General features: G+C 36.5%; 1 protein-coding gene across 1 annotated transcript in view; it reads left to right on the top strand.

Moving 5' to 3' along the window:
* The window catches only part of LOC309480649 (putative methyltransferase YdaC), a 190,191-nt gene that overhangs the window by 54,275 nt on the left and 122,147 nt on the right, over positions 1–13,769 (top strand). The window lies entirely within an intron of this gene.

Here is a 13,769-nt window from a genome sequence, read left to right as displayed (position 1 = left end):
ATAGTTATCATTTAAGCACAAATTCAGAGACTATCTAATGTGTGCCGATCACTGAAGTTGAAGACGAGAAGGAGGGGAAAGATCAGACACTGAACGCGCTTTCCACTGGATACTTCTCATCACGTTGGAGTGATGCAGTCTCCATAGCGACGATGGGTTCCTCGGGTCCATTGTTGCCATGGCATCTTTTTTTTTTTTTTTTTTGGTTTCCTCAGTAATACGCCAGAATGTTTTGAAGTCTGGCTGAAGATTTTGCTATCTCGCTGGATTTATGAAATGGATCTGGTTTTCCTAAGCAAAGGGCCAACACGATCAATCATAGTGACTGTACTGGAGTATAGGCCTATCTTCAAAAGACTATTAAGCCACGCTCTGGGATACTTAAGTGCAATAGGTGAATGTTTCATCACTGAATCGTTATAGACCAAACACAGACTGAAGTAAAACATGAATGTGTGTGAAGCAGAGCGCCTGCGATACACTGATCCTTCACAAGAGGCTGCTGTCTCTCCGCCAAACGCTCCGAGTCTCCCATAGGATCATGGACATCTGGCCTTGTCTTAAGAAACAGGTGAATCCCACATTCATTATTATAGTTCATATTAATTAACAATAGTTTGTGTAAAGTTATACTTTTGTGTTGGTTTGCTCCTGCATGGACGAGTTTAGTTTCTCATTTCTCATCATTTCATTTCTGCACGAGATGGGTTTCTTTAAAAAAGAAAAAAGTGAGATACGAAATGCAAAGCTATAGTAAGGCCATATTAGTCAAGGTATGGTGTTAAATACAAACGAATTGTCTTTTGAATACTATTTTATCCAACTATGATCGATCCTGCCCCACCTCGGCTCACCTTGAGTTGACATTGGTTTGAAAAGTGTGTGTGTGACGTCACGACTGTCGTAGTGCTGCCACCTTGTGTCTCAATGTGACAGTGCCGTAATGCCATTTCCCTTCAGAGAGACTGTTTTTATATTTCAAATATTTAAATAGCTATAATAAATATATTAGTAATAATTAATAATTGCAATTAATTGCATCTAACATAAAATCTAATGTTTTATGTTAAAACGATAAAAATAGCAAGGTTTCCAAATTTTTGATAGGTTATATTGATACTGTATATTAATATTCTGTTTTGCATAACAGAAATAAATTACATTTTAAAGTAGCCTATATTAAAATCATTTTAAATTGTAATAATATTTCACAATATTACAGTTTCTTTCTGCTTGATAGAAGAGACTTCTTTCAAAAACATTAAAAATAGTAATGTTTCCAAACTTTTGACAGGTATATGCAAAAATATTTATGCAATTAATCACCATGAATCGATTTGACAGCACAAAAAAATATTTATAAAATGTATTTGTGTGTGTGTGTGTGTGTGTGTGTGTGTGTGTGTGTGTGTGTGTGTGTGTGTGTGTGTGTGTGTGTGTGTGTGTGTGTGAATTTAAAGACTTAAGATTTCAAACCTCTAAGTCAGTCTTTATATATATATATAGACAGAGAGAGAGAGAGAGAGAGAGAGAGAGAGAGAGAGAGAGAGAATATTAGAAAACAATATGTAATATATAACACATTATAAGAATGTATAATTTAATGTAAAATTATGAAAAAAGGCTTAGTATTCAGCTTTCATTAATGATGCCAGTTTAATGTGTTTTAAATACTTTTGTGTGAAACTCATTCAAAGAAAAAAAAAAATCCCAAATGAAAAGAGCATAGTAAGCTGTTGCACTTATCAGTTCAGATATCATTTCACTGACACACAGTCTCATACTGAAATCTGCCAGTCAGCCTGTAATAGTCTATGGTCGTCCCGGTCTAGCATGTGAAGGTCCTCTTAGTTGAGTGGCCTGTTTCTCTGACACATCAGATCAAGCAAGAATAGCAAAAGAAATCTAAGCCCAGACTCTAGATTTCATTTATGACCCAGAACAATAGCGTTTTAATGCAGAGAGACGTGCGAACCGCCATCCATCTGATCTTCTGCAACATTGCGCACGTCATTGCAAGGAATCTAGGACAAGCTGTGTTTCTTGGGGAGCGTCGGAGAGCTCTTCTGCACGGCTGTCTTTCTCTACATTGGCTACTTGTAATTTGAGCCAATCTCATGCTGTCTGCGCACACTTTCCCATCGTCTGCGGACGTTAATGTGTCCTGTGCGACTCTCTTCTTTGAGTTTAGCCTCAGAGACATGATTCTGTGCTTTTAAAAGGCTTTGCTGTTTTCGCCTGCCATGTTGCGTAATAGACCTGATTGAAAGTCCACATTCAGGACAAGCGAGATCCACTTCCTGATTTTAGGTCAGGTCCAACGACCGTGAAGAAACAATGTGCTGAGTTCGGTTCACGCTCTGTCATTGACACAGTTTTGATCGTTCGGTAAAATGTTGCCAAACAGGACTTTTGATATTGCGTCGTAATAACACATATAAAATGCTGTAGACATACACTGAAAGAGGGAGCAGAGACATATAGTTTTGAGATGATTATCAGAGTGTTCTTGGTGAATACTTACTCAGCCATCTAAAAATGCCCAAGTAACTGTCCAGAACACCCTCGCATTGCTTCAGTATTTGGGTCAGTTTTTGCTGGTTTCTGCATTTAACTGGTAGAATGTGACTTTAATCTCCCAGTTGCAAATTGATTTCGGACACACTTTACAATAAGGTTCATTAGTTAACATTAGTTAACCACATTAGTTAAAACGAACTAAGAATGAACAATACTTCTACAGCATTTATTAATCTTAGTTAACATTAATTTCAGCATTTACTAATACATTATTAAAATCAAAGGTTGTATTTGTTAACATTAGTTAATGCACTGTGAACTAGCATGAACAAACAATGAACAGCTGGATTTGTATGAACTAATATTAACAAAGATTAACTAATACAGTAACAAATGTATTGATCACTGTTAGTCCATGTTAGTTAATACATTAACTAATGTTAACTAATGAACCTTATTGTAAAGTGTTACCTTTATTTCTAATAATTATCTGTCACAATCATATACATGCAGTATAGGTGAATTAGAGATGCTAAATTTGCCATAGGTCAGAATGTGTGTGTGTGTGTGTGTGTGTGTGTGTGTGTGTGTGTGTGTGTGTGTGTGTGTGTGTGTGTGTGTGTGTGTGTGTGTGTGTGTGTGTGTGTGTCCCGAGCCATGTAATGAAAAATCATGTATGTGAATGGCCCGAGAATCAGCAAGAGTCGTATACGACTGAAATGCTGATATATACACTATATTACAAGTAAAAATGTATATCTCACAAAAAAATGTGTTTCAAACTATTTTGACTTTGTATCTCAAATTGTGACTTTATAATATTATAAAATCTCATTGAGAGCTTTGGACATAAAACATTATTATTATTATTTTACAGAATTATTTTTTTATTTCTCCTGTTAGTTTTTTATATATAAGTTTGGAAAATTTACTTTTTAAAATGTTTTTGAAAGAATTCTCTTCAGCTCATTTCTTCAGCTCGTTTATATGATCAACAATACAGAAAACTGTAATATTATAAAATATTTTTACAATTTAAAATAATGGTTTTCAATTTTAATATACTTTCAAATATAATTTATTCGGTATAAACCGATAGTCATAAACATGACGCCTCCTTGTCATTTTTCTCTGGTCCCATCTGTTGATGTGTCACATCATATGCCAACTTACATCATTCTAATGGCCATTATTTACATGTGGAATCCCTTCTTTTTTATCTCTTTTTTGATCAATGAATCCGGGAAAAGGTAACACAGAAAATATTTAGCAGCACAATTGTTTCCAACATTGATAGTAATAAGAAATGTTTCTTCAGCATCAAGTCATCAGAATGATTTCTGAAGGATCATGTGACACTGAAGACTGGAGTAATGATGCTGAAAAATCAGCTTTGATCACAGGAATAAATTACACACATTTGAAAGTATATTCAAATAGAAAACCATTATTTTAAATTTTAATAAAAAAATTAATAAAAAAAAAAGTACTGTATTTTTGAACAAATAAATGTAGGCTTGATGAACAAGAGACTTCTTTCAAATAGTAATGTGTCCAAACTTTTGACCTTGTGGCAGTGAGTTTTCTACAGACGTGCACCATTTGCATATTTTCTTTTAGAAATATCTTTTTTTTTTTATCAGTGATCTTTCCTGGTTACAATTCACGTCTTTTTTCCCTTTTTGTGTCAGTTTTTCATGTAGTCTTGTTTCTTTTCCCAGTCCTGCACAACAGTGCGGAAGGAGAAGGAAGTGGAGGAAGCTTTAACGGAGGCCGGATCGCCTGTGTGGACCCCAGCTTGCCAAACGTAGGGGCTCGTGGACTGTTCCCTTCTCCTCCACATTTCTAGGAGGAGGTGCCTTCAAAAAAAAAACCAAACCCCTCCAGCCTCCGGGCCCCGATTCCCCCCCCGCCCGGTCCCGGCTAGACCGACCCGCCGCACCACTTGCCTTTTCTGTGTTCAGTATTCATTCTCTTTACCAAAAGAAGATGGACTCCTGTGTTCATGTGCTGTTTCTGCTGCTAAGTGTAAGATTCTTAACTCCACGTAAGTGCTCCTTCACGGCGTTGTGGAGGGCTGTGCTAGTCACGCTAGCTCCATCAGCTGTCATGTGTCGTCCTTGACGTTGCTGTATAAACCGATAGTCATAAACGTGACGCCTCCTTGTCATTTTTGAGTGGTGTTGGTTTCTCGTGGCTTTCTCTGGTCCCATCTGTTGGTGTGTCACATCACATGCCAACTTATATCATTCTAATGGCCATTATTTACATTATTTACTTCTCGTCACATCGCATTCATCACGCAAAGCATGTTGTGTTGTGTTGATGCAATGTTCTGACTATTGCATCAAGGACAGTTTAGCAATAAGGCACTGTACAAGAGGCCAGGCTATATTGTGAATATAGTGTTTTTAGCGGCCGTTCCTCCGCGGGACACGTTCTTGTATTCTGTCTGTGCTATTTTCAAATCGTCGGTGTGTTTGTATGTATGAATGTTGCGGTTGGATGATTTTGGCAGGTAGACGCTGCTATTAGACGCTGTGACGTATGGAAGCCAATTCAGAGTAATTGTGACTCACAAATGCGACTTTATATCTCACAATTGATGATATTGTGACTATATCACAATAGCGGCTTTATATTTTACATTTGTGACAAAATTTGTTCTTGTGAATGGAGCTTTATTTCTCTGACTTAAGTTATTTTCTCACAATGTGACTTTATATTTCACAATTGTCATATATCTCACAATTGTTTTTTACATTTTTTTCTTAATTAAATTTTCTTAGTTTAAACTGTATCTCATAATTATCTTTTTTGTTTATTTATTTTAATTCTGTGGCAGACAGTGCACAATTAGCTTTGTAGTCTAGCGAAAATATTTTTGGTTAGCAACATACAGTGCGAATTTTAAATTACAAAATAGTGCAGTAGATTTTTTTAGTGCTTCCATTAAAAGCGTGAAATTTATATTTTTCCCCCTCTGCTGCCTGTCACTTCACAGTTTGTTAGTTGCTGGCGATGGGTTTGAGACTGTGCGTCATTATAGTGCACAACAGTCAGGTTTGGGAAGTAAAAACTCCATTCATTTTCTCCATAGGGAAACAGATTTTCCTTACTGTGAGCTACGAGGTTGTTAACTGATGGTATTTTTTTATTTTTTATAATCATATTCAACAGCAGAATTCATGGCTAAAAAAAAAAAAAAAACTACATTACCCATGATGCTGTTCAGCAAATTCCACCAATCAGAGGCTTGAAACAAGCAACGCGCTAAAAGAGCTGTTTAGCTCCGCCCACTCCCATGAAGCACTGTGAATGTAATCGAGTCGGTCTCTCTACGCGCTCAAAATACTGAAATGTTTATATGGATATTTTGCAATACAGTTCAAATATATAGTTTTTATGTAATCAACATTTGTAAATGAGTAGTTTTTAAAAAATATTTCTCCATCATTTTTTATTTGATTATGCTGTTCGCAATGCACCATGGGATTGTAGTTCTTTTCCTCACTAAAGCCACACAGTCTAAAGTACACAGTCTTGTACCTTTGTATGTTTGTCAAATTTTCTAAAACTTTTTTTGCTCCAAGAAAGTGTGTGAGAGCTCCTCCCACCTCCTCTTCAACTCTGACATTATTCACAATACAGCACAGCTTCAAGTGCCTTATTGCTTCTGTAAAACAGTTACTTCATAATAAAAACATTAAGGGCACAATGTTTCATTAAAACTCTTTTTATCAACGAATGAATCACGTGCCACCCGTCTGCTAGACTTACTGTGCAGTGCTAGTGAACAGGTGTTTGTGTCATGACAGTTACTATTGACCAATCCGCACCCAGGACTTGAAATATCAGTATATGATGCTCATATATGATGCAAAATCAGGATAACGAATTACTAAAAGGAAAACTGATACCCTTCAATGAAAAAAAAATGAAGCTACAGTACTCTTTGTACCATTTCTTTTTGAGTTGAATGTGCCTTTGAGAAAGCCTGGCGTACAGCTGCAGTGGCCCAGTTGCACGACCTTCAATACTGCAGAGAATCTTTTAGTCCAAGTGGAAGAAAAAGGACAGTTTTTGAGGATATGCACGCACAGGTCTCACCTTAAAGCATTGTTCTGTTTAGCTCTGTTTTATTTCATTTTGATGGGAAAATATTCATGGATTTATCTTTGAATGATACCTTGTGGCATTCTTCAGTGAAATAGTATCGCTAATGTGAAACGAGGGGCGCCACATGCCACTGCAGGATATGAGTCACCAGTACTAAATACAGAGGCTCAGTGATTACTCCACATTTATGTGAGGTTATTTTATAATAATAGCCTTTGCAAACTGTTGTATTTCTTCTGTGGAACAAAAAAGGAGAAACCAAGAAAAATGAGCTGAATGTGACTGGAAATGTGTTTAACGACTTCACACAATGCCAGTGGTGGACAGTAATTAGTATTTTACCTTGTTTCTGTAATTGAAGTGATAGTTCACCCAAAATTTTTAATTCTGTCATAATTTTCTCACCCTCAAGTTGTTCTAAACCTGTATGAGTTGTCTACTGTTGAACACAGAAGAAGATATTTTGAAGAATCCCAGTAACCAAACAGTTGATGAGCCCCATTGACTTCCATAGTGTTATTTTTCCAAACTATTGAAGTCAATGGGGCCCATCAACAGTTTGGTTATTATAAGTTACCCATTTTCTTCAAAATATCTTCATTTCTGTTCAGCAAAAGAAATAAATTCATACAGGTTTGGAACAACTTGAGGGTGAGAAAATGATGACAGAATTTATATTTTTTTCGGTGAACTGTCCCATCGAAGGCTCTTCCAAATGCTTCCTTCATTTCCCGTGAAATGAATACAACAGATGGATCCTTCACGGCCTTTATACCCTAGAATTTATTGAATGCTAGTGACTACAGGAGAGAAATTGCCGAATTACACTTTTAAACGAAAATGTTGGGTTTCAGTTTACTCAATTATCTAATGATAAAAAAAACAAATAAAAAAACAACCTTTAAAGCAGTTCAAATGTTGACATATATTTTACTTAGATGTGATTATATATAGTTTATACTCTTTATAATATACAGAAATTTAACATGGAGAACATATTTAGACAGGTTGTGAAACCTTTTTTTTTTTTTTTGACAGTTTAATATAACTTTAACAGCTGTCACAGTTTCTAGGTGACAAGAACAATCCTCCGTAAGCTAGACCGTCCCATTTACCAACGCTCGGTCTGACCTTCGCGTCCTTCGAAGAATGCAGCCTCTGAATTGGGACACAGGCTTCGAGTCAACAACTCACTAATTCAAATGATCCAGTCAGAGCGAGTCTCCAGTTTTAACTATTCACTGAATTCACAAGTCTGACTCAAAATGAGCCAAGAACGGGAGATCTTTGGAGCTTGAGTGCACGTGCAAATGAAGGCGCGATAAAGTAAGTTATCGAATTTTAGGATTTATTATTGTAAATGAAAATCATATTAAGGTCAGGACTGTCATTTGTTTGTGAACTAAATTTGCTGTAAAAGGACGAGCTGTTTATGCCCATTGTATGAAATGAATGTCCACATTTGTTTATTACCGTATAAATGGGGAAGGTTTTAGGTCAAAACGAAACATAACGTTATAATAAGGCAAATTAATGCCCAAGCATCTTCCCCGCTGCGTCGCAGGTTAAGATGATATAAAAATAGTAGGCCTATGTTTGCATAGCGTTCCTCTTAAAATGTTACCAGTATACATTTATCCAATAGTTTATCCAAAAATGAAAATTTTGTCATAACTTATAGTTGTTTCAAACCTGTATAAGTTTCTTTCTTCTGTTGAACACAAAAGAAGATATTTTGAAGATTGTCGGTAACCAGACAGTTGATGGTCATTGACTTCCATAGCAGGAAAAACAATACTATGGAAGTCAATGGCTAATGTATGGTTACCGACAATCTACTAAATATCTTCTTTTCTTACTTGCAGATCGATAAGTGTCTGCATAATCTTCCATATTGACTAGCTACTTAACAATCCATTATAATTCATAATCATGTCAAACTGAGCTGTATCCTATTTAAGCTCTATCTGTGTGTCTAGAACATTATAAATCAAAGTAAGTATGACTCTAGAAGATTTGGAATAAAGCACTTGGACCACTTTTATGCTACTGTTTTGGTGCTTTTGTTACTTTTTTGAAGGCCACATTTTAAGCGCATGAAAAAGAGCGACTCGTACATTCTCCTTTTGTGTTCCACGGAAGAAAGAAACCAATACAGGGTTAGAAGCACATGAGAATCTACTAAATCATGTAAATCAGCAAAATATATTAAGTATTCCTCAGGGGGTTTTGTCCCAAATGTGCATTTTTCATGCAATAGCAGAACATAACTGCTGACTTTCCGAAATGTATAGATCATGGTGTGTTTTTCTGTCATAGATGTTCTGAAAGAGCAGAATCTGTGCTTATTCTACAGTTTTTCTAAAATCAGGTGTTAAAGCTGCAAACTTACTGTGTTTTCGTCATAACAAGGAAGGTCACTGCCGTTCCAAGGTCAGGGGTCGGTAAGATTTTCAAATATCTTTTGAGAAAGGTATCCTCAAGAATGCAATGAAAAATATTGAGAAATATTATTACCATTCAAAATAACTGTTTTCTATTGTAACATGTTTTCAAATGTAATTTATTCCTGTGATCAAAGCTGAATTTTCAGCTGGTCCAGTCTTCAGTGTCACATGATCCTTCAGAAATTATTCTGATATGATCATTTGATGCTCAAGAAACATTTCTGATTATTATCAATGTTGAAAACATATTTTGGTGAAAAACTTTATGCATGTATTTTTTACAGTATTTTTTGATGAATAGAAAGTTCAAAAGAACAGCAAAAACATTTCTTACCGACCCCAAACTTTTGAACATAGTATACATGTTCAATTTCCTTTATGTTCCCAATTCCAACCTGAAAGCTTGTCTGAAGTGTTAATTTATCCCCTATGTAATATTGAAGATCAGATTTGTAGTCACATAGTCTAGGGAATGGAAGACCTGACTACTACGGACTATGACGCTTGAGCGGTTAGTTTCTATGGCTGTCACGTTGTGGCCACAGATGGGCTGGATTGTCACCATTTTGGAGAGGGAGTTGAAGGGAAATGCTGTCACACTGTGACCAGATGGAGGCCCTTTCTGTCTCGGTTGTATAGTAGGTGTTTTCTTTTTAATGATTAGCTTCTAATAACCAAACGAACCTACGTTTGTTATCGTCTGAGGGTTGGTTACATAAAAGTTCATTTGTGTGCAATTTGCGCCCACCATATCACCACCAAACTAAAGTCAGTTAGTCATTTTCTTTGATATAGCCTACAGTGTACGCAAGTGAATCTGCCTTCACTGGTTATTCACTCCAGTGGGTCTGAAAGCCCACACCTGCTCCCATAACACACTCCATCCATCATTTCGCATACACACACACACTAATACAGACTCCTATAAATCGCCTTATGGAGTCCTAACTGACTCAAAGCAGATGGTCTTCTCCATGTCCATCCCACTCTGCCAGCTTCTTTCATGCCAGGATGCCATACTGTAGGGACTGTTCCAAGATCCTACAGAGAAAGGATTAGATTCAAGCTGAAGGGGTTTTCCTTTTTCCTCCAGACCTGGCTCTGCCTTTTTCCATTGCATGGGCCATCACACAGAAGTCCCCAGAGGCCTTTGCAACAGGATATAGTCTTGTGGCCCATATCCCAGAGTTCACTAAGACATGTGATATTTTGTGAAAGCATGGTCCGATCCTGATAAAACTGATGGATAATTTTTGATGGGATTTGTACTTATTTTATTTATTTTTATTAACTTAATGATAATTACTTTAGAATATATTTGCTTGTGCAACAAACATGACTGATTATTTAAATCACACAGCTTAAACAAAAATTTCCATCATAAATTACTCACCCTCATGTCGTTCCAAACCTGATAGAATTTTGTTAATCTTCGGAACACAAATTAAGCTCTTTTTGATGAAATCTGAGAGCTTTGATGCATCAAAAGTTCATAAAGAGATTAATTCAGGCTTTTATTCACATATAAACATTCATCAACTCACACATCAGTTGTGGTAAACGGAAGCTCAAGCATGTTCGCTTGACATGCGAGAACCCATAAGATTAATTCTCCTGTTACGCAGTACATTTTAACTTCTTCAAGAACCCATGAGGTTCATTCTTGTGTTACGCAGCAAGTTTGAGCTTCTGCAAGAACCAATGAGGTTCATTCTCGTGTTACGCATCACGTTTGAACTTCTTCAAGAACCCATGAGGTTCATTCTTGTGTTACACAGCAAGTTTGAGCTTCTGCAAGAACCAATGAGGTTCATTCTTGTGTTACGCAGCACGTTTGAGCTTCTGCAAGAACCAATGAGGTTCATTCTTGTGTTACACAGCAAGTTTGAGCTTCTGCAAGAACCAATGAGGTTCATTCTCGTGTTACGCATCACGTTTGAGCTTCAGCAAGAACCAATGAGGTTAATTCTTGTGTTACGCAGCACGTTTGAGCTTCTGCAAGAACCAATGAGGTTCATTCTTGTGTTACACAGCAAGTTTGAGCTTCTGCAAGAACCAATGAGGTTCATTCTCGTGTTACGCAGCACGTTTGAGCTTCTGCAAGAACCAATGAGGTTCATTCTCATCTTACGCAGCACGTTTGAGCTTCTGCAAGAACCAATGAGGTTTATTGTCATGTTACGCAGCACGTTTGAACTTCTGCCAGAACCAATGAGGTTCATTCTCGTGTTACGCAGCACGTTTAAGTTCAGCAAGAACCAATGAGGTTCATTCTTGTGTTACGTGTTGTGGCAAAAATTCTATTAAATCATCATCACTGCGTAAGAGACACTCTGAATCAAACAGTGTTTTAAAAAGTATTTATTCTTGCAAGAATAGGCCCAGTCAACCACACAGAAGTTACGCTGTGGAGTGAGTGAGACACAGACAGGAAGAGATGGGCAGCCTTTATACCCTTTTTCCAAGGCCTTTCTTCAGCAGGCTTCTTCCCTACATTCCACAGATAAGAGACCCATTGTTATAAAAGTTTCTATTTATCACTTAGCTGATCACTTACTGACACTTAGAACCACCAAAAGTCAATACTAGGGTCAAAGGTCCTGTCCCATATGTTCTTAAAGTGTCACACTCAGCCACTTCCACAGGTACACAAACATGCATACATCCTGTTCACAAACATATATTTTCCCCTTCCCATATTACAAAGGAACAATAGACACATGTGACTCACGCTACTTTATAATATCTAAAGATCAATGAAAATCAAATTTTTCCATTACATACGCAGCACGTTTGAGCTTCAGCAAGAGGTTTGTTCTCGGTCATCAAACAGGTTCGGTTGAGCTTCTGTTTATGTTTGCTGATCAATGTTTATGTGAATAAAAGACTAAATCAAATATGTTCATCATATGTAGGGATCGAGTCCCTCAGAACATTTTGACTAAACCTCTCAATTCATATGGATTAGTTTTAAAGGTCCCATGACATGAAAATTTCACTTTATGAGTTTTTTTGACATTAATATGAGTTTCCCTAGCCTGCCTATGGGTCCCCCAGTGGCTAGACGTTTTGATGGGTGTAAACCAAGCCCTGGGTATTTTTGAGAAAATGAAAGCTCAGACGGGCGAATCTAGAAATCTTCCCCTTATGTCGTCATAAGGGGAAAGGTCACCTCCCCTTTCTCTTCTTTGCCCGCAAAAAGAGAATTTGGCCCGCCCATGAGAATATGAGCTGCGCGAGCGCGATATTGTTTTTTCCTCGAGAGACATCATGGCTTGCAAACGAGCGAAGCATGGCAGTTGCTCAGTGTTTGGATATACAAATGAACACAAAAATATTTTTTTAGTTCCTTCATCTGAGCTTCTGAAGAACCAGTGGGTTATGTGAATTTCTGATGTGTAATTGTTCAAAATCGTTCAATTCTGTTTATGCATCAGTAAATCAAGCCAGTGACTAAAATATCAACTTCACATCGTTTCTCTTGGTAGGATGAAAATAATCGTATTTAAACTGTGATTAAAATATATACAGAAAGCGATCAAAGAACAATCCCTTTCCAATCGCCCAAGCTGTCAATCACACTTCGCGAGTTTATCTGGACACTTGCCAAAACTCGTTATGAAATCAACGACGCTGTTACACTGCACAACGAAGCTCTTCCTGTACTTACCTCATGTTTGCATTGGTTAAATCATTAGTGAGAGTGCAGAAACTGTGTTGCAATGATAAGATCTTCATTCACGCGATCAACAGGCTGTCATCTGCTCAATGCTCATCACTGCAACCTTTTATGTGATGGGAATAGATATAAATACTTTAAAAACTTCTCACGATTCGTTAATCCCGATAGCTGTAATAGTAAAAACGTATAATAGCTGTAATAGTAAAAGTATTCGAGAGAGTTCCACATGTAATGCTAGCTATTTCATATGCAAGCATGTCAGCCAATCACAGCAGTGTGCGTTTACACTGAAGTGTCACAGCAGACACGCCCCTTCAAACAGAGTGTTCAAATCAGAGGCTAAAATCAGGCTAGGAAAAATGCCTTTTATTTCTAAATTATTAAAAAAATGTATCTTAAAATCATACTAACATTATAAGGGCACCCCAGGAAACATTATAAAATAATAAAATAATCCATGTCATGGGACCTTTAAGATCTCTTTATGAACTTTTTGAAGCATCAAAGTGGTAGTTGCGTAGCTGTCAATGGAGGGACAGAAATCTCTCAGATCTCATCATAAAGATCTTTGTGTTCCAAAGATGAACGAAAGTCTTACAGGTTTGGAACGACATGGGGGTGAGTAATTAATGACATCATTTTCATTTTGGGGAAAAATTTCCCTTTAAGTGGGCAAAAAAGCAACTAACTGCATTTAAATAAATATAAACTGTAAAACATTTTCATTTACATTCAGCAAATATATTATTTTAAAGTATATTATGTTCATAATAAGTAAGTACTCTTTTTAAAAGTTACAGTACAAAATTATACAATTTTAAACTGCTTAGTGGTCAAAAATACATTTTTTTTATACATATTTAATTTAGTATATCCCTTCAAACAATTCAATTTTTTGTTTAATACATTATATAATAAATGTATTATGTTTAATAGGTCTGTATAAAATTAAAATATGTGTTTGATATCATCCTATTATTTATTAAAGATGTAATATAATT

Source organism: Leuciscus leuciscus, assembly GCF_965113295.1.
Source record: "Leuciscus leuciscus genome assembly, chromosome: 18".
Classification (NCBI taxonomy): Eukaryota; Metazoa; Chordata; class Actinopteri; order Cypriniformes; family Leuciscidae; genus Leuciscus; species Leuciscus leuciscus.
This window is presented reverse-complemented; position numbering and strand designations above follow the sequence as displayed.